The 23,881-nt window shown below is 30.2% G+C and overlaps 1 protein-coding gene across 6 annotated transcripts in view; it reads right to left on the bottom strand.

The window, feature by feature from the left end:
- LOC118192818 (uncharacterized) overlaps positions 1–23,881 on the bottom strand; it is a 560,683-nt gene that overhangs the window by 86,014 nt on the left and 450,788 nt on the right. The window lies entirely within an intron of this gene.

Raw genomic sequence — 23,881 nt, forward strand, 5'->3', positions numbered from 1 at the left:
CAGGAATGTAGTTGGTAATCTTGTGATTCGATGGACAAAATACCCATATATGCTTTAAAGAAAATGCTTTGAAAGCCATCACAATGAAATATGTTGCAACAGTTTAATATAATATTTCAAATTTCCATCACACTTTAGAAAATGATTCAGCACAAATGCTATTTAAGTTACACGCAAGAAATCAAAAAATTTGCATCATTATTATTATTGTTTATGTATGTTTTAATAAATATCTAGTAAATAAAACTTAAAATTTAGTTTAAAAAATCTTTTCATTTTGGTATAAAAAAATTGACCCATCAGCTGCTTTGCGATCATGCTTTTGGCATGCAGAGAATTTAAATTTAATCCACTGATGTATATTATATAAATATGAGAATATTAATTAATACTTACATTGCATGATTAACAGAAATGTGGTAGTCAAACAGTTTAATTGCCAAACATTTTACAAGAAGCCTCTAATGTATTATTCAATTCAAACTACAAATTCATTTACAACCTGTTTGTAAGGGCAATATGGTTAAAATTTCTAATGTAATATTTTGAAAATTAATAATCAATTCAGAATATAAATCTTCATTTTCTTAAATAGTATCTGATAACTTGGTGGAAGGCTATATAAAACACTGTCAGCTGTATTTACGGAATTTATCCACAGTCATATTTAAATAAAATAATGAAGCTACATAAAGTACACATATGATGCTATTTTCCTTTTGCCCACTTTTTTCAACATTTGTTATTAAAAAAAAGGTACTATTCGGTTTCGAGGGCCGTAAAAAATCGCCAAACTATTGTTGATGCCAATGCTACCAAAAATAATTGCGGCAAGAAAGGAAGTGTAATAGTAAATAACTATCTAAGATTGATGTTTTAATTTAGATGAAAGGTTAATTTCATATAATATATTTTTATTATTATAATTTATATGAAAAAGGCTAAATATGACTGAATGGAAGCATAAGAGTAAATAACTATTTCAGATCATTATTATAATTTATATAAAAATTGCTAAACAAAACTGAATGGATGCCTGCATCGCTGTTTCGCTACAGACTTATCGCTAAACCATAATTTCATCTCGTTGGTTGTTCAAACGTAATTTTCTCTAATGAATGATGCCTTTTTTTTAAGAATATTCTTGGTAAAGTGCAGAATCGCTCACTTATTTGTTTGCCGCTTTTTACAAGGGTAAAAACAATTGGATTTTTGTCAATTTTCTTTTACTTTTTAAGTGAAAATAAGTCGATGTGTACATAGATAAAGTGAAGGGTTTGCGCAGTGCCATTTTTGTGCAATTCTAGGATTTTTTTTTTTGTAAGTGAAAATGGGTCGATGTGCATATGGATACCGAGTATGTGCAATTCTTAAAAACGCATCAAGCAGTGGGTGATTCTGCACTTTACCCAAAATTCTATAGCCGAGTTTTCGTCATGGGCAATTCCCAAATTGTTAATCCATAGGATATCAAAAAAGGATTTAAAATCATAAAAGGATTTGAAAATTAAACTAGTATTTCAATGCCATCTTAAGAAATATAGAACTATATTAACTTACGCAATCTGAAATCAGCACGTACGCTAGATTTGGCGCGCTGTTAAATGGGCCCGTTTGCTAGATTTGGCGCTTTTGCGCGTACATTTTTGCTGCAATTTTTTTACGGCCCTCGAAACCGAATAGTACCAAAAAAAATATCACCAATGATATATATCTACCAGCTTACAAGTTTATTTGGAATGAAATAATTTGCTTAAGCTTTCAGATTAGTTTATCAGCAAAAAAATACCTGTAACAGTATCTATCTATCTACTTATAATAAATTTAACTACTACAGTCAAAAGTCATTAATTCAGACACCCATAATCTGGAATGATCTATAATCCGGACCTCAAAGCTACAAACTTTCTGCGCATGCGTCGCATTGACGAATGCGCAGAAGACGTGCGAATATGCATGTGAGCATGCGCGTAATACGTTTACGCTTGCGCGTTTAATGTATAACGGACGGTATAAGCTAAGCTAAAATTATCTAATTCAGCTAATGTTGATGATTGCGTTGTTCCTTAATTTTCGAATTGGATCTGGCTTATTATTTTTGCAGACTGTTAGAGCAATTTTATAAAAGTAAGCTTGAACTTTCGATTACGTTAAATAGAATTTCCAATATATGTTTACTAATATGTAAAGGATCTACAAAGCGAAAGTATGTTTCGAAGTCCATTAAACAAACAGTGGAATTGCTACAAAAAATGGATAAAGGCATATCCTGTGTTTATTTAACCATTCCGAAATATGTTTATCAATTTCACGCTGCTCTGCGACGAGGAGGGGGGACGCCTCGGCGCGCGATGAATTGGAAGTTGATCTGTCAGCACTATCCTTATCTTCAGGGCAAATATTTTTATTTTATTTGGCTTATAATTCCTTACTAAATGTAGTATTTCATCTCGATGTACTCCGTCTTTGATATAATTTAAATCAAATTCCTCGTCATTATAATTCGCTTCCGATAGCGAAGAAAGTGACACAGATGTTATTGAAAACGAAAAAATTTCGATTGAAAAATTAGTCGGTATTCTCGACACAGCAATTATAGGACTTGAACAGCGGAACTTTGTAACTGAACAAGAAATTATGTCTGTTTATAGAATTAAAGAGAAAGTATTATCATATAAAAAACGAAGCAACTTAAACAACTTACATTGAAAGAAATGTTTAATAAAGTAAACAAATAAATATTAAGCTTTTTTTTTTTTGTAAATTTTGATACCCTTTAGATCATAATTGTTCTTTATTTTATAAATTATGGTTTCATATTTTTAATTTTATAATTTCTGCATGCCATCTTACCAGATTTAAACTGATGATCTATAATCTGGAAAAATCGATAATCCGGAATGGTCGAAGTCCCGATGAATCCGGATTAACGACTTATGACTGTACTACACAAATCACATCAGTCCAATTTTAAAGCTTAATGCTCACAGAGTAATTAAAAACAAAATTTTAAAATTAGAATTTAGATCAATCAACACATGCTTTCTATCACTTAAGAAATATCTTAAATTCAACAACACAGAATTACAATGGAGTTTTCATCCACAGAGAACCCGTTGGCGCTTCGGGAAAGAACCCGTTGGCGCCGTTGCATTTTTACTCGCCAAGTTCGCGGTTCATCGACGATGAGCCGAGCCGTAAACGTGATATTTTGTAAACGTGATTTTTAGTGCATGTAAATTCAAGTTAGCAATATATTAAGAATATGGTAGTAAAAATTCACAGATAATAAGCATGTAGATGTAAAACTAACCGGTTTAACGTGATATACGAAAATAAATTTGTATTCAATTCAAGTTAGCACAGAAATGAATGTATTAAGCATAAGACAATATAAAGCATTTATAACGGAAATAAAAAATATAAATTAGTATTAGTGTACTGAAATTACCCGGTTAAACGTGATAAAAGAAAAAAAAATTGTCTTAAATTCCGGTTAACACAGAAAACAATACACAGTGTCTCACAAAAGTGATGGGACACTTGTGCTTTACAAAAAAAAACTGTAATAAAATAAATTAAAAAATATGTAAACATTTTTGTGGGTGTGTTTCATACTTAAATTTAGTAACATTTAGTAACAATTATTACATAACATACATTTTCTCAAAATATTAATTTAATAAAAATACAATTGTTTAGAACGGAGCAAAAAATGACTCAAATAAGTGATGGGACACCATTAGATACTACTACATACTATGATAAAAATATTTTTTTGTGTTTTTATTTTTACTCAAAAGCAATTGGCAATAATTTATAAAATCGTCTGTAGTATTTCTCTCTAGTTTGTTTTGGAATTTTTGTGTTTTTTAGCTCTGTGCAGCCATGAATGCTAAACGAAAAGAAACTTTGCCTGAAATTCGAAAATTAGTTATTAATTTGCATATTGAACATGGAAAATCTATTAGAGAAACAGCTGAAACAGTTAACATGAGTCATTCAACAGTTTTCAGTATCATTAAATGATATAAAAAGAATCATATGATTCAGGATAAAAGAAGACCTGGCCAACCATCAAAAGCTATCCAATGGAATAAAGCGAATTATCGTTCAAAATATTAAAAAAAATCCAAGAATGAGTGTTCCTAAAGTTGCTACTAATTTACAAGCATAATATGGAGTAACTGTTAATCCTGAGAATATTAGAAGAATAATTCGATCTGTTGGATATCACGGTAGAGCAGCCAGGAAAAAATTCTTCGTAAGTGAAAAGAATAGAAAACTCAGACTGGCTTTCGCAAAATCCAACATAAATAAGAATTCTGATTACTGGAATGGAGTTATATTTGCTGATGAGAGTAAATATAATATATTTGGTTCTGACGGTAGAATCTTGGTGTAGAGAAAACCCAGGAAAGAATTTCGCAAACAGAACTTGGTGCCAACAGTAAAACATGGTGGAGGAGGAGTTATGGTATGGGGGTGTATGTCGTCCGCTGGAGTTGGTAATCTTGTTTTTATTGACAGTATAATGGATCAGTACAAGTATATTGACATTTTAAATCAAAATTTGAAATCTTCAGCACGAAAATTGATCTTTCATAACAATTTTAAATTCTACCAGGACAATGACCCCAAGCACACTGCTTTGAACGTTAGACTCTGGCTGCTGTATAACTGTCCTGAAATAATAAAAATGCCACCACAATCTCCAGACTTAAATCCCATACATAGAGAATATTTGGCAAGAATTGGAATCAAGAATTCGCAAACACACCATTTCTTCAAAACAACAATCAAAATCATTGCTTCAAGAAGAATGGGGTAAAATCACTCCAGAAATCACAAAAAAATTAGTCGAATCCATCCCAAGAAGATTAAATCACGTTTAAAAATAAAAGGAAATCCAACAAAATATTAAAACATTTTAAGAAGTAAAATTTTTGGATAAATATTTGATGGAAAAGTAATTGTCCCATCACTTATGTGAGCCATTTTTTGCTCCGTTCTAAACAATTGTATTTTTATTAAATTACTATTTTAATATTTTGAGAAAATGTATGTTATGTAATAATTGTTACTAAATTTAAGTATGAAATACACCCACAAAAAATTTTTAAATGTTCTTTTAATTTATTTTACTACAGTTTTCTTTCGTAAAGCACAAGTGTCCCATCACTTTTGTGAGACACTGTATTCCTTACACCAGCAGTGGTTTGCTAATTTTGATGACCATGGTGATGCATCAAACTATTCTGTCATCTTAGATAATCAATAATATTTTTTATTTCAATTTAATCATCTATTTATGTCACACCCACCATCCTCTGAAAGGTTATTGTTAGAAAAGCTTAACAATATAGGTTGATCTTTACAATATGGTAACTGGTAGTTTGGCGACATTTTGGAGGCGATAAAGGTTACTACCTGGCACTTTGGTAATAATGTGAGCAGTACTCAGTTCCGATTACGCATTATTTTGTGTGAGGGAAATGAGAGATCATGGGATATGTCATGTGATATTAATGGACGAATTTCGGTTCTTTAATCGGAAAAGGGGGGAAATCGGGAAAAAAATCTGGAAATTTTGTATTTGGCTTTATTCTGTGTTGTGTGAAACAGTGTTCGTGAATTTTTGGATCCCATGGCCGTAACTAAAGTGAATTCGAAATGGGTATTTATGTATGTATTAATTTAATGTATGTGCTCATTTATATTTTAAGTAGTGTTTTTGAATTTAATTATATTTTAATTAAATGATAGTTATTTTGTGAATTTTATGTTTGTAGGAATTTGGTATACGTTTTAGTTGAAGTAAACGTGCATGGAAATAATTTAAATATCTGACAATAAGTATTTGTAATGCTTGCGGTATGAATTCGTTGGTGACGTGTATAATGTAATAGATGATTTAGAGGTAAAAGTTTTTGGATATTTTATTTATTTTATATGTGGAAATGTTCATTACTTTTTCGCGATCAGGTAATTTCATATATGTTCTTTTTACCGGGTTTAAAGATTGAGAAAATTGTCATGTATTTTCGTGAAATTTTTCTAATTTATGAGAAAAAAGCAGTGTACATGGATATAGTGAAGGGTGTGCACAATGCCATTTTTGTGCAATTCTGGGATGTTTTTTTAAGTAAAAATAAGTCGGCGTGTACATGGTTTAGTGATATTTTAATTAAATGATAGTTATTTTGTGAATTTTATGTTTGTAGGAATTTGGTATACGTTTAAGTTGAAGTAAACGTGCATGGAAATAATTTAAATATTTGATACTAAGTATTTGTAATGCTTGCGGTATGAATTCGTTGGTGACGTGTATAATGTAATAGATGATTTAGAGGTAAAAGTTTTTGGATATTTTATTTATTTTATATGTGGAAATGTTCATATTTGGAAAGGGTAAATACTTTTTCGCGATCAGGTAATTTCATATATGTTCTTTTTACCTGGTTTAAAGATTGAGAAAATTGTCATGTATTTTCGTGAAATTTTTCTAATTTATGAGAAAAAAGCAGTGTACATGGATATAGTGAAGAGTGTGCGCAATGCCATTTTTGTGCAATTCTGGGATGTTTTTTTAAGTAAAAATAAGTCGGCGTGCACATGGTTTATGTGTATGTGTTATTTTGAAAAATGCGTAAATAGTATGGTATTGTGCACTTTTTCCCAATTTTGCAGTGAATATTTGTCATGATTAAGCAGTTTTGTTAGATAAAATTTCTAGCATAAGTGTATTTCGGCTAGTAGATTGTTGGAAGAAGTGTTCAGTAGATAAAAAGAAAAGAAACATGTCTTTACTTCGTGAAGACAAAATGGCGGCGGGAAAAAAAATAGAGGGTTGCTGTAGGAGAGTTGGTCGCCAAATTTTTGCCAAAAAAACGTCAAGTTACCATAATGTAAAGATCAACCAAAATACATTATCTTGTTAAAATTTTACGCCATAAAAATTGATTTATTCTCATAATTTTAGATGACAATAACTAATAATAAAAATAAAAGCATTACTTAATTATTTTAAATGCACATGCACATTTTTGCGGCCTACGGAAACAAATTATTTTAGAGGTTAGAAATCTCATGGTTCTTAAGAGTTGTTAATAATTAAGAACACAACGTGAACAGCCGTGTTACAAATTTGCATTCACCCTTCCCGCCGTATTTTCTTCCATTCATCCCTAACCGAGAACCGGCATCTATCTACGAAAATATTTCTATCTATTCGTTGTTAAAAAATTCAGAAAAAATAATAATAAATTAGAGAATAATAATATAAATCTGCAAATGCGAACGACAGTGATAATTCAACAAAGTGAACGCAAGAGGAATGGTTGCAAACTTCGAACAAGCGAATAGGATAAATCCGCTGGGTTACCAGGTTTGAACTATTATCGCCAAAGTTGCGATGTTTACATTTACTGGGTTCTCTGCGGAAGTGCTTCCTTACAATGATGATTACAGGATAACAAATTTTCACACCGATAGCAACATTGACAGCACTTGATATACATAAGACACAGCTACTACATATAATAATCAATATATAAAACCAAATATATCAAATATTAAAAAAGAACATTACTACAAACTACAGCTTATGAAAAAAATGCCAGTATACAGAAAACATAAAAGACCAATAAAAATATTACCATATACATAATTTATATTAAATAATTAAAAAGCTATCAATAACAATACTAGTAAATATCAAATATATTAAGCTCACAACAATGCAAAGAACCCACTAATAAATTTTAGGGTATTCATAATCAATAAAATAATGATGTAATTTAGAAGTCAAACAACAAAAATCACCATTATATTTTCACATTTTCACAGGACTAGTTTTGATGGTCCTGTGTTCAATGGTCCATCGAAACTAGTCCTGTGAAAATTTGAAAATATAACACTGATTTTTGTTGTTTGACTTCTAAATTAATATTTGTTCGGCATGTTATTGCATCTTAATTAATGATGTAATATTCAAACGTATAATAATATATATTATATTACAATGAACTTTTATTTGAGCAACCAACTATGGGTCCAAATGATTTAGTTCTATGGAAGGTGATGTAGTCAGCAGATGACTATAAGTATAGATTACCAAAATTCATCACCATACATACATACAAACAAACATACATATATATATATATAATAGAATAAACACCATTCATATGGATATAACACATCAGTACTCTAATCAATCTATTACTTAATTATGATAAAAATGCCGACAATTTCACTGTTAGATAATAATTTAATTCTAGTAATCTTATTTTCATTGTTTGTGATCATGGCCAACGCACACTGTGCAAATCTGTTTTTTTTTTCCCCTCTTTAAGTAAAAGCAGATCATTGTAAATATGATAAAAACAATTGTTTTATTTTTTAAAATGTTATATAATCCATACTTAGTATTTAAAATTTATAATTTAAATTGCTAAAGTATGCCTCTGCTTAACTGAAGATTTGTTATGAGCATGGTTGCCTTAAGAATGGCTATGTGCAGGATTTATCAGAATTTGGCGACATCTATCAAGGTGGTTGCGATAATAAGAAAAATACTGATGATAGTACAAGCATACTCATACATTTCATAGGAAGTTATTCAACATCTTTATGGGTTTTTCCTTCAGTGATTAACAACATTAAATATTATCACGCTTACAAACATACTCATGCTATCTTTGTTACCTCTAGCTATCCTTAAATCTTCTATTGGACAAGTGGCCGAGTACATACAACTCCAAAACACTAATAGGACCAGGATCAAATTCTGGTGTGCAGGTCAGCTACATGGGCATTTTAATGGTTTTCCCTCTATATAATATGGATATGAACAAGTTTCCTTTACTCAAGTTTTCATCTTATGATAGAAAGGCCTGTTTGCTATAATCAAACAAACCAAACTAAACCTGGATGTTACAATTTCAGGGCTGGGAAGTAAAACAGGTTGTAACTACGATGTAAGGAATCTTACATCATAGTTACAACCAATAATTTCATCAATGTCAGTTCCACTCACTATCTTCAACAGCGTTTTTAATATGGGCTGCTTTTTCTGAGATTTTAAAATATTTCATTTGCAATAAAATAATGAAAGAGAAGGAAAAAAAAAATAGTGATATTTTTAAATTTTTAATCTGTAAATATTATGCTAAAAATTTCAACTATTATTACATCATGATTGAATAATACAGAATTTTGAAATTTAAGTTAGTAACTTCTACTTCATTAATTAAAACAAATGCTGTTTGTTCCCTTTGGAATTTATATAGGGAAAAAATATGTACCATTATTTTTTTTAATATTCACCTGCATACTATTCAATAAAAAAATCAATTTTTTTTTTTTCCCCAATTACGATATTTTAGTTCTAAAAACTATTAAAGTCACAACAATGAATACAATTTATTTTAAGAGATGAATTTAAGAATTTTTTTAAATTTCTGATGTAAATTTAATTTAATGAACAAAGTTGAAAGGCATTGAAGTTGAATGAAGCTGAGGGCTGTTGAATTGATTAATTTTACCGTGTTGGAAAATTTAAAAAAAAAAAAAAATTTAATTTAATTTTAAAAAAATAAAAAATTAAGTTAATAATTCAAAAATAAACATATTGATTATTTAACAATTCCATATGCCCAGATTTTTTCAAACATATTTCCTGCATAAAAACTCTGATTTCCATAAAGTTTTTCTTACACAACTAAGGCTACCCTCTACTTGTTAAATACTTATTTATTTTATTATATGCATGTTAGCTTTAAATACAAATAATATGGTATTACTGCAATTTGAGTGACAATAATATTCAATTTGTTTTTTAAAAATGAAGATTATTTAAATTTATGCATTGGAATGCAAAATTCTCTTGATTTGCTTGGTAGAATTATATGCTGTAAATAAACAAATCTTTATTTAAGAACCTTGGCTGTCTAATGTTTATTTTAAAAAATATATATATTAAAACTTTTGTAGAGACTGTGGGCTCAAAGGTAGATAGTTTAGCAGAAAATTCAGTGAATTTTATTGTATCTTACAGCTAAAACTCTCCTGTAAAGGTTCGCACAACGCTCACATATAAAAACCAAGATAGCTTAGAAATATAAAAACATAAGCAAATAGCTAACAGTAACCGTAGAAGAAAAATTAAGGGATGCATAATGCAATGAAATACTGTTTAAAGCTACAAAAATTAAATGACCAATCAGCGACCAAACTATAAAAGTTTCATTATACGAAATAAAATTCCATTACTAAGTTTTAAAAACACCGATGGTGTACCATAAAAAAAAAAAAAAGGCTGGGAGGAAAACTAAAGGGGAAATATAAAACAACTCAAAGAAAAAAAAAAAGGATTAAATAAAAAAGATCAACCTACGAAATTCTTCTGTATTGATACACTTAGTAAATATGTACTGTTAGGACCAAACACCAAAATACAACCTTTTTTTTTTTTTTTTTTTTTTTAAATCATGCAGGTATTAAAACCAAAACGAAAGAAAAACCAACATATGCAATTATTGTGGACTCAACAGTAATGATATGATACGAAAAACAAAAGTTTTACGAAATAGCTGAGAAAAAAAAAAAATTCGACAGAATGTTATTTCACATTCTGCTTTTATTGCACGCTCTTGAGATCACAAACATAATTAACTCCCTTAATTAAATAACAATGAATCGCACTGCAGAGAACCGAAGTTTAAAATGCAGCATAAACACAAAAAGAATAAAGATGAGTTGTTTATTTCCTGCTGAAACATGCGTCCTTCACTTCTCCAGGAAATGGTTGGGTTCTAACTCGTATTTGACTTCATAGATATAGTAATACTACATTACTACATTACTAGTACTAGTACTACTATATCTATGTTTGACTTCTGCGAAAATGTAAACTGGATAATTTCAAAAAAAGAAAACAGGACAGAGCATTTTCTAACAATAAAAAGAAAAAGAAATTTCTCGCTTTCTTGTGTGAGGACTTAACAATTTTGAAGAATAATTCTATGAGGTGTAACCAGATTCAGGATTATATCAACCGGATTCAGGATTTGATATTCAGGAAATCTATCAAATTTTTACATACATAATATCAGAAATTAAATTAGTGATTAATAAGGAAGCGTAGCCCTGCATATAATGACCGATAGATGAATAGGCTTGAGCTGAGAGTTGTTTATACCAGGCATGGCCAAAACTGCGGCTCGCGAGCTACTTGTGATCCTTTGCCATCTGATATGCGACTTGTTTTGAATAAAAATAGTTTAATTTCATAATAGAAATGGAATTTGAAATAGAAATTATGCAGGGCCACGCTTCCTTATTAATCACTAATTTAATTTTCGATATTATGTATGTAAAAATTTGATACATTTCAAACTGTCCACTGCTGGCTTATATCAGAGCAGCAAATACGTAAAATTACAAATAATTCCGTTTCTGGTAATTATTAGTTATGTTACTTTTTTGAACAGATAGTGATCATTGGAATATACTTATACGAAAATCTAAAACTCAGTGCTAATATTTTTATTCCAAAGGGGCAATTTGCCCAGAAGGACTATTAATTTCGTTTTGGCATTTTGAGTTGATTCACTATAGATGTTGGCTCACTTTGTAATCTCAAATTGTTGCCACCAAATATTATCGACCTGTGGTATATTTAGAGAAATTAAATAGAGTACAACTCCAATTATCCGAATTCCAACTATCCGAATTGTTTCTTATCAGAATCGCTTTCAGAATTTAAGAAACAAAATTAAGACGGAAACGTAGTGTTTGATAATCAAAGATTTCAGACATAAAAAGGAGCAAACTTACACTTTTAAACTTCGTGTTACTGCTTGGAAACTGCCAAATGTAAGAGTCCTGCATTATACAAGTATTTGAAGAAATTAAACAAAGAAAAATCTGCATAAATGTATGTATATTTGGGTAGGGTACGAACTACGCCAAATTTGATCGAAAATCCCCGTCCCCCTCTTTTTTAATCCACGAACTGCGCGACATTTCCTGTCCCCCATTTCTTTCCAAGAAGATTGGGTGCTACAAAAAGTCGTTTATCGCCATTAATGAGACATTCTATTGAGACTGCAAGCCTTTATTTTCGTTTATCAATATTGTAAAAATTGTGCACGTAAAACAAATATTAATTTAAAGTCTGGCGTGTGCTAAAAAATAAATTTCTTTTACACTCATTTTAAAGTTTTATGATGCTTAAAGGAATGATGAGTCAAATCTTTTTTATTCTCTGTAAGAATTAAAAACTTTCCAAGTTGTAGATTTTAGTCGCTGATATATATATCAGTTTTGAATAGTAAAATTGATAGATTAATGACATACACAAAACTGATACATAATCAATTTATCAAATATCGGATTTGTAGCTCACCTTAAATAAGTTTCTTGTCTAGATAATTATTAATAACTCTTCTTAAATAGCAGAATGGTTTTAACTTTCAAATTTACCATTTTAAGTAAACAGTTCTAATTTAATTATAAAAATTATCTTTATTAAATCTAAAAAGTGGGCTTCTTAAGTCATTCTAAATTCACACTAATATTATTGCAATATATTCCCGTATTAAGCTTTCCATTTTTAATCATTGAAGGTATTTTAAGGTTATTTAACTTTGTTACAAATTCCATATTTTAATACTAGAAACGTTTAAATATTTATTCTGTTTTCCACCTGATGTACTTTGGCATACATTTAATTTCTAATACACATTTAATTAATAAATTGATAATTATGAGCATCATCAGAATTTTTATAATTAACAAAAAAAAAAAAAAAATTCAAACTCTCTTATATTCATATCCTAGGATTTTCAGTCTCCCTTTTAATCCATTCCTTTTTCACATATTGTTGCACTGTACTCAAGTTTTCATGTATGTAAAATTTATATAATTTGTATTGTATTTATGCCAATTTATATTTAAATGATAATTTTTACAAATTCTTGCTTCATAACTCTAGTTAACAAAAGATGTTTCTAACACCTTGGCAAAGCTTAATCTTCAGCATGTAGCTTATTTTCTAACCTAGTTTCAGGCTGAATTATTTGTAAAATTAGTTACTTGAAATTATTTGTTAACAAAGATGGTTGCTAAATCACGGTAATAATATTTCTAACTGTTGTAATTTATAATGCAACGAGTTCATGTGATTTATAATATAATTCATCTATAATTTTTTCAGCAGTATTGAAATTAATAGCAGACACTGATAATAATATACATTTACATTACAATGATTTAAGTTGCCATTGCCTTCTTCACTCATACTTTTATGCTACATTCCTAATATTTCATAATGGCATACAGGTAAGTTTAACTAATTCACCAAACATGTAAATCTAATTTACATTTGTTTACAATTTTACGCGAATGAAAGTGATTATTTAATTGTATAAGCTTTGCTGAAAGATAAACGAGAAAACAAAATTCTATCACTTGCGGTCAAGAGAGTGTTTGATGTAATAATTCTTATATATTTTCTTTGATAGTTTTTATTTAATTTCTTTCATTTATGCATTACTACATAGTTCTTTTCAAAAAATATTTTTCTGTGCCGCTATGTCCGTATTTCAGTTTTAAGAAATGCGTGCTCCGTGTAGGGTATATAATGCTTTTTTAAATATTTTTCTCAATACTTTTGTAATTTAAAATTATTGCATTTATTATGATATTTCGCATTAATTTGTTTGAATACAATGGATTGCAATAATTAACTTACAATTTTTGGGTAACATGAAACACGTCTTAGGAATTCTAATCGTGAAATCATTCCATACCTGCGCTTGTTAAGTAAATCCTCGATTCTTTCCTTCCCTGTTTGCGTAATACCTGTTTGTTATTTTTTTATGCTGCTTCACACCATTTATTGCAGCGTATATGTCTGTCTGAATTTGACGAATTACATTTGTGAAGACAAATATATTGGGATGGGAATGATAAAAATTCGCTCTGAATTTTGAATGAAATGTTTCGCATGCATTAATGTTCTTTCCGGTGAAATATCAGCGCAAGCCCAAAGTACCGGAAAATTTTACATCCTCATCTAGGTAGTTCTCGATTATGTAATCAGTAAAGCGTGTGATGTTTGCATCCCGTGGTTGCTCTGACATCAGATCTTCAACGAAGCTATCCGAAACTTCAGTAGCATCCAAAAAGGGTAATCCAAATACCAGTCGAAGCCATCTGCCAATTTCTGAATTAACATTCCTATATTGTTGCTGCAATCCGCACTGTTGAAGTTTTCGCCACCAAGCTTGAGTTAAGTGGAATCTACATCCTGTAATAGAACATTCAGGCCACATTCTTCTCACAGCTTCATGGATTGCATATTCAAAATCTGCCACCACAATTTCTGGCTGAAAATTCAAATGCAAGTTAGAACAGAGTTCCTTCAATTTTTGAAACATAGTTTCGTATATTGCCGTAGACTTTCCTGGTAGCAAAAAAAAAAAAAAAAAAAAAAAAAAAAAAAAAAAAAAAAAAATACAAGTGGGATATAATGTCCATTATCCACTGTATGAAACGTAAACATCTGAAAGAAAAATTTGGGGCAAAATGTGAAAGTGCCATCAACAAAAAACATTTTTTTGTCACATAAGATCCTTAAATTTGAATCTGTTGAAAAACAAACTATATTATTTCTATCGTCATTAATCTGAAGAAGATTTTCATCTCGATAAGATATCACTTGCAGATATCACTTACATTTAATGCAGAATGCACATCAGAAATACATTTTGGAAGTGGAGGTAGGACTTTCCTTCTCTGTCGGTACATATTTCTCCGAATACAGTGAACATCATGGCTGCTAACGATATCTGAATGATGAGCTGCAACACTAGTCAGTTCTTTCCTGATTAATTTCTGAGGTTTTTCATATGTATCTTCCGCTGCTTTCTGTTTAACACCGTTTGAAAGAACTTGTCTAGAAATAGTCTTGCAACGCTCATGATTGTGACACAGATAAGATTTTGATAACACGTTATTTGTCTTATCAAGATAAAGTGTTGCTTTGCATTTTTTACTTGTACAACGCCATTTTTGGTACTCTGCTTTTCCACAGTCCTTATAAAATTTATGTCCTGAAAAAAGAGCGAGAATTTTTCCTCTCTGACTGCGAATAATCTCCATCATAGGTAAATATGCTTAGATAACGCCAAGTTTAATTCAAGGTTGAATTTATAAAAGAAGAATATATATATTTCACCAAGATAGTCAAAGAATCCTTCGGAACTGATTGAAAATTTAGCTATTTAAGGAATTTAAGGAATATACACTGACTTCCGGTTGTAGGGGTGAAAAAAGTCAGAGCCAATAGTTGTGTTCATGAAGAATGCCTTGTAGCCTCACATGTTGCAAAGATGAATTTATTGCCTGCAAGAGTATTACGAAACCTTCTGCAAGTCCTCTGAAAATTTCTTTTGTGTTACAGAGCAATTAACAAAAGTAAATCTAAAGCGATGTATAAAAGAAATTAAAAAAACAAAAAAGAAACGATCTTTCACAGACAATTCAGTGTTTCTCATCAATTAATTCAGCTCTTACTTCACGACAAGGCAAAAATACATAAAAACTCAAAATATCTGTATTAAAAATTACGAAGTAAATATTAAACACTTATTTCCTGGAATAAATTCGCAATAATAATTAAAGAAGGCGTTATCTTTGTTGTTGCCGAAGCTTAGTTTCTCTAGATTGGCAACAAATCCACTATTCATTTATAAAAAATATATTTCTTTATTTTTATTTTCCTCTTGGCTAGAGTTGGCTTCGAAAAATAAAATTGTAACCCTGTAGGCAACGGGGGAAAGAAATTTTGATCGGCGCAGTTGGACTATAGCAGGACGAGGGGGGGGATTTTCATCAGCGCAGTTGGAGTACACCCGTGTATTTCTCGCATTGTGATAAAACAACGGTACGTAGAGCCGTCGAATTTTGAATGACGTAATCCTCCTACGAATATGGGCACGTGGAAGACCAAATTTGAAATTTGGAATTTGTTTTATTATTTAATTCATATTTTGTAAATCTTTAACGAATTTTTGAGTAACAAATCGAACGATTTAAGAGTGAGCAATGCAACACTCTACGGGAAGAAGAACCTTTTTATCCCCAGCGCGCGGAACTGTGTATTGGAAATTCTACAGATATGTTGATTTTAAAATTGTTTTGTGACATCGCTATTCAACTTAATTTTATGGTTTAAGTGCAAAGAACATGATATTTAATAAACAAAGGTAACACACAAAACGTTAAAAAAAACGCCCCTTTGGACGTAATTTAAAATCTGAAACCTTTACAATTTTTTACCATTTTTGTGATTTTTTTTCTCTTTTTTTTCAGCAGCGTTCCATGGGAAACCCAATTTCGGGTCCAATTCTTTATGAAAAAGCTAAGATCCTATCTTAAAAGCTTTAAGCATAAGTCTGTTCATCATTTAAAGCAAATAACGGCTGGCTGAGAAATTTTAAGTGCAGGCATGGTGGATGTCAAGCAGCCTGCAGGCAATGATTTTTAGCATTTGTAAGTACTGTACAGTATGCTATATAACCTGTACGTAAAAGTGTTGCCTTCTCATTTTAATTAATTAAAAACCTCTTTTTCTTTAAAAGTAGTTTTTTTTCCCTTTCGTTTTCAACCCGCTGCACATATAGTAATTAATTAAAGTGTGCGTAGACCCTTTCTTTGGGAAAAATTCAATTATCCGAATTTTTGATTATCCGAATGGGGGTCCGGTACCAATTGATTCGGATAATTGGAGTTCTACTGTAATGAAGAATCTGCATAAATATATGTGTTTCTCGTTTTGGGATAAAACAGCGGTACCTAGGGCCATCAAATTCTGAATAACGAAATTTTCCACCGAATATGAACATCTGGAAGCCCAAATTTGGAATTTGAAATTCGTTTTGTTATCGATTTGATATTTTGTATCACTTTAACGAATTTTTGTTTAACAAAATGATTTCAAAGCGAGCAATGGTGACACTTTACGAAAAAAAACACATTTTTATATTCAGCGTGCGAAACTGTGTACCGTAAATTCTAAAGCTTTGCTCATTTTGAAATTATTTTACGATATTGCTGTTGAAGTGAATTTTATGGTTTAAGTGCAAAGAACTTGATATTTAATAAATAAAGGTAACACACAAAACGTTAAAAATGGGCATAATGAAATGGGCATCTGAAAGCTTTCAGATTTTTTTAACCTTTTGTGTGTTACCTTTATTATTTAATTATTCTCCCTAATATTTTTTCCCTCAAATTAACTTCACTTCAGGCAGCATCTGCTTACATTCCTGCGTAATCCTATTATTCACAATACCTAGGATCCACCTGGAAGATTTGCTATTCGTTGTAGGGTATACTACTTTCATTCAGTCGTTGAATGTTGTGAGTAACTGCTGAAGAAATCTGTTTTACCTTACAATTCATATAGAGCTCTTTTGATCTATGGACGAATTTTACGAAGATTTTATTTTTGGAGGAGTGAACCTTCAGCCTCTTATTTGGTTAGGAGACTTATCTCAAATTTATGCGGAACACTTTCAAAATTATTTTTTTTATCCCTAAGCAAGTCAGGCACTTTTATGCAATCGCATATTTCGCCACCATTCACAATAATATGCTTAATGAATACTTCTAGGCAGAGATCATAATTTATTTTATTTATTTTCATTTAATTTATTTACGGTTCTGTATGCTAGAATATTTGGAGTCATGGGATGAATAACTGGTTAGAAAACGATTTAAATTTTAGTAAAAATATTAAATTCCCATTTTATTAAATACTTATCAAATACTAGCTTTTACCCACGGCTTCGCTCGCGCTGATGTTCTTAAATAAGTTTCAACTCCGCGTGAATTTTAAAAATACACTCCGCGTAAAATTTCAGTAAATTCGGTAAAAGGGTTTCCATGAGTTTTCCTTTTTCTGTTCACGAACCTGCTGCATGAGTGTGAATGACATTGCTAACACTGACAGTTAATCTCAATTTTTTTTTTATTGGCGAATGAACGAGCTGACTGCAAGGAGTTTTTTTTTTTTTTTTTTTTTTTTTTGTTTTGTTTTTGTTTTTACAAAGTATCCATGACTGACTAGAAACAAAGGTAGCTTGGAAAGAATTCGAAGGCTTTCTAAGGCAAGTAGTCTGAGGCTTTTTCATCTGACTTAACATTAAAGCGTTATGTAAATACCGTGTAGTTAACCTAAGTCTTCGATAAATGTACCCTTTAACAGGTAGTTTAATACTTTTCCGTTTTTAACTAAAAAAAAAAACTTATATGCAAATTCTATCCTTGCTTTATTTACCACTATTTTGCCACAGCTGCATATGCAAACTGGAAACACAAACTTACAAACTGAAAGTGGAATTTGAATTAGAAGATAAAACTGCATTTAAGAAAAATTATAAAAATTATAATTCTTTAAATATTTTAGTTGTTTTAATATGTAGAGTTTAACTTTGCTTGATGTATACGTTTTGCTTGCTGTATATGTAGAGTTTGACTTTGCTTGCTGTATTCTGTTTCGTTATATTTCTGAGATATATGTATGTTTTTGTCTCGCATTATAAGCACACACAGTGTATTTGCAAAAGTTCTCACCCTGCTTTTTTTTTTTCTCATCCGTTGGTAGAAGACATACTTCCAATTAAAAAAAAAAAAAAAAAAAAAAAAAAAAATTCAGTTCCTGTTCTTGAATTTTTAAATTATAAGAAATAATAAAAACAAAATCCAGCTTTTTATTTATTCACCAGTCCCTATATAATTAGGAATATTTATATTCATTATAGAAAAATAGAATAAACTATGTTTGTGTACATCTTGTAATCATCACTGAGCACGTACCCAACACATAAAATACAACACATGGCGCAGCCCGTGGTTGATTAAAAAAGAAAATCTTTTTTGAAGAACCATGCAGCCTCGGTAAAGATGTTCTAAAAAAAAAACATCATGGGAAGTTGTTTACTATGAAATCGAAACTTATATCGCTGGTAAGCGAGTTGTTTATTTTTATTAGAAGTGGCTAAAAATACGTATATATAAACTATTTAAAGTCCTAAATTAAATATGGATGGATTAAAGCCACCAAGTTATCTAAGTTTCGAAGGAAATTTAAGCGAAAATTGGAAGAAATGGAAACAAAAATTCCAAATTTATATGTTAGCGTCTGGTGGTATTACTAAATCACCTGAAATTAAAGTAGCTATTTTATTGCATATAATTGGTGAAGAAGCACTTGAAAAATTTAATACTTTTAATTTAAGTGAAGAAGATAAGAAGGATGTTGACAAAGTAATTGAAGCTTTCGAAAATTTTTGCATACCGAAAGCAAACGAAAGTGTTGATAGACATATATTTTTCTGTCGAACACAACATGTAGGTGAATCGTTTGATGATTTCTTAACCGATTTGAAGAAATTAAGTAGCAACTGTGGATTTGCAGAATTAAAAGATAGTTTAATAAGGGATAGAATAGTAAGTGGAATTCTAAATAAAAATCTCAAAGATAGATTATTAAGGGAAGATCAGTTAACATTGGAGAAATGTATTAAAATGTGTAAAGCTTCTGAATTAGCAGAACTTCAGCTGAAAACTTTAACTGAAGAAAATAAAACAGAAGCTATCAAACGTAATAAATTTCGACCTTCAGAGGAAAAAAGTCAGCCTTGTAAGAAAGACTATCATGTAAAAAAAAAGCAACAAAGTACTAAATCTTCTTCAAACTATCAAGGAAATAAGTACAATAATCCAAAACCATGTAGAAAATGTGGAACTTTTCATAAGTTATACAACTGTCCTGCTTATAATAAGATTTGCTTGTACTGTAAAAAGAAAAATCACTTTTCTAAAATGTGCACTTTTAAAAATGTTAATGTTGTACAGAATAATTTAGAGCATGAGTTACATAATAATGGTAATGAATATATTTTAGGCTCAGTAGAAGATATAAATCCATTTTCTAAAAATAAAACCGAATGGTTTGAAAAACTAAAAGTAAACATATCTAAATATTTATTTGTTAAGTTGGATACTGGAGCTCAGTGTAATGTGCTACCATTGCCTAAATTTAAACAATTAAATTTAAGAGAGAAATGTTTGACTAAATCAAAAGTAACTTTAAATAATTACAATGGTACTACGATTGATGTAGTTGGAAAATGTAAATTATTATGTGAAACATTGAAAGGGAACAAGGATGAAATAGAATTTCAAGTTGTAGCATGTGATAAAACTGTTCCAGCTATTTAAACTACATTGCAAAAATTAAACCTAATAAAAAGGATTTGTACAGTAAATCCTGATTCTAATGAAAAGTTACCAGAACTTTTAAAAGGATATCAAGATTTGTTTAAAGGAACTGGGAATTTAACTGGATATACATATCATATTAAATTAAAACCAGGAGCTGTTGGTAAAATAGAACCCTGTATGAAAATTCCACTTAGCTTATTAAATCCATTAAAAAAGGAATCAGCAAGAATGGAAAAAGATGGTATTATAAAGAAAGTTAACCAACCAACAGAATTCGTGAATTCATTAGTGGTAGTAAGGAAAAAGGATGTAAATTTAAGAGTGTGTTTAGATCCTCAGCACCTTAACCAAAATATACTGAGAGAACATTATCACATACCAACCTTTGAAGAAATTTCATCTCAAATGACAAATGCAAAGGTCTTTAGTATTTTAGATGCAAACAAAGCATTTTGGAAAATTAAACTGTCAGATTCAAGTTGTGAATTTACTACATTTAACACTCCGTTTGGTAGATATTGTTTTTTAAGGTTGCCATATGGACTGAGTTCATCACCAGAAGTTTTCCACAGAAGTTTTTCTGAAATTTTTAGTGATTTAGAAGGAGTTCAAATATATATAGATGACTTATTAGTTTGGGGTAAAGATAAAAAAGAACATGATTCAAGATTAAAGAAGTTGTTCGACAGAGCCAGAGAAAAGAATGTTAAATTTAATTTAAATAAATGTAAATTTGGTTTGAATGAAGTGAAATATATGGGACATATATTATCTAAAGATGGTTTAAAACCAGATGAAGACAAAATTAAGGCTATTCTAGATATAAAACCACCAAAAAATGTGAAAGAATTAGAAACTTTTCTAGGAATGATTACATATGTTTCTAGATTTATACCTAATGTATCAGAATTGACATCATGTTTAAGAGATTTGTTGAAAAAACAAGTTATCTGGAACTGGAATGCAATACATGAAAAAGCATTTAGAAGACTAAAAGATGTCTTGGTAAATAAACCAGTTTTACAGTATTATGATATAAACATGCCAGTAGTTTTATCTGTAGATGCATCTCAAGAAGGACTAGGAGCAGTCTTACTGCAGAATAATTTACCAGTGGCATATGCATCTAAAGCATTAACAGATACACAGAAGAATTATGTTCAAATTGAAAAGGAAACTTTAGCTATTGTATTTGCGTGTGAGAAATTTCACCAGTATATATTTGGAAAAAATATTACTGTGGAAAGTGATCATAAACCACTGGAATCAATTTTTAAAAAGCCATTAAATAAATGCCCTGTAAGACTACAAAGAATGCGTATAAGATTACAGCCATATCAGTTTGAGGTAAAATATAAACCAGGAAAAGAACTTTTTATAGCGGATGCATTATCAAGATCATTCACTGATGAAGGATCTGATTTCTTTGAAGGAGATATAGAAGCTCATGTTGGATTAGTTGTAGAATGTATACCAATGTCTAATGGTAAAATGGAAGTTTTTCAACTGGAAACAGAAAAAGATGAAGAACTACAACTTTTAAGAAAATTAATTAAAACTGGATGGCCAGATGAAAAATGTGTGGTTCCAGAACTGGCAAAACCATATTTTAACTTCAGAGAAGAACTATCAGAAGCAAATGGATTAATATTTAAAAATTCCTGTGTTGTTGTACCAAGAAGTTTACGAAAAGATATGTTAAGCAGAATTCATTATGGTCATTTAGGAGTAGTAAAATGCAAGATCAAAGCAAGAGAAATATTATATTGGCCAGGAATGTCCAAAGAAATTGAAGATTTGGTACTGAATTGTCAAACATGTTTAAGTTTACAAAAGCTAATACTAAAGAACCAATGATATCTAAAGAAATACCTAATGGTCCATGGGAAGTATTGGGAACAGACCTCTTTTACTTTAAAGGAAGGGATTATCTAATAATTATAGATTATTTTAGCAAATATGTTGAAATTGTACATTTGGAAGATTTGTCAAGTGTAGCAGTGATAAAGCAATTTAAATCAATTTTTGCAAGACATGGTATTCCGAAAATAGTATATTCGGATAATGGTCCACAATATAATTGCAGAAAATTTAAAGATTTTGCAAGAAGATGGAATTTTGAAACCAGAACTTCAAGTCCAAATTATCCACAGTCTAATGGAATGGTTGAAAGACATATTCAAACTGTCAAGCGAATGTTAGAAAAAGCTGTAGTTGACAACAAGGATCCATATTTAGTTTTACTGGAATATCGTAACTCTCCTATTTCAGATGAAATTAAGTCACCTTCTGAATTGATGTTTGGAAGAAAAGTAAATGGATTGATGCCTATAAAAGAGAATTTCATTCAAGCTAAACGATATGAAAACCATAAACAACACTTACTGAAGAGACAAACCTTACAAAAAAGTTATTATGATTAACCATTAAAACCACTGAAAACAGGAGATCATGTTTACATAAAAGAGAAAGGGAAAAAAACTAAATGAAAGAAGGAAAATTATAGAAGAAGCAGAAAGACCACGTTCATATAGGATTATAAGAACAGATGGAAGAATTGTAGAAAGGAACAGAAGAGACCTTCTTAAAGGAACTAATCAGGAAGAGTTTGCAATACAAAACAACTATGAGAATGAAGTTATAGATGAACCCGAGATACATGAAAATAGTAGGAGCACTACAAATTTAGATGTGCCTGTAAGTCCTTCAAAATCTAACAGACGTGTTGTGTCACCAAATAGTGAAAGAGGTATAGTATCATCAAATTTTTCAAATGGACATAACTACGTCACTCGATCTGGTAGGACTGTTAAGAAACCTTATTATTTAAAAGAATATGTTTAATTTTACTACTATTATTATTTTTTATAAAAAAGGGAGATGTTATATATGTAACTGTAACTGTATCTATTGTTATCTTTAACCATAACTGCAATATAGAATAGTAGATGAGTAATGTAGAATAAACTATGTTTGTGTACATCTTGTAATCATCACTGAGCATGTACCCAACACATATAAAATACAACACAGTGTGACTCTCAAACGACAATAATTTACCGAAATATTTAAATGTGGATATCGTATTGAGTATATATGTATTGATATATATGTGTGGATATCGTATTGAGTATATATGTATTGATATATATGTGTGGATATCGTATTGAGTATATATGTATTGATATATATGTGTGGATATCGTATTGTGTAATATCGAAATATTTGGTACTTTTCCGTTTTGCCGGCGCAGACAATAAAGTCGCCAATAATGGTACAAGTGATCCCAAACAGAATATCCTCGATGGTAACCTTTAACGCCTCATTTTCAAAACAAGTTGCAGCCATTTCTTATCAGATTGATTGATTCTTTCAATATTCGCACACAATTGCGTGGAATTTTTACCAGATAGTTCAATTTTATGCCGTAAGGCCACTCGCGGTAATTAAGTCAATTATAATGCAATTACACCGCTCACACGGAGGCAAAAATATAGAAAAGACAAAGTCAAGAGTTAAATTCATCAATTCTAATTGAGAATGCACTAGCGAAGTAAAGCACTGCGGTTTTACATAATTT

This window comes from Stegodyphus dumicola, chromosome 3 (assembly GCF_044657685.1).
Source record: "Stegodyphus dumicola isolate Sdum_Otavi_A_Nest chromosome 3, ASM4465768v1".
NCBI lineage: Eukaryota > Metazoa > Arthropoda > Arachnida > Araneae > Eresidae > Stegodyphus > Stegodyphus dumicola.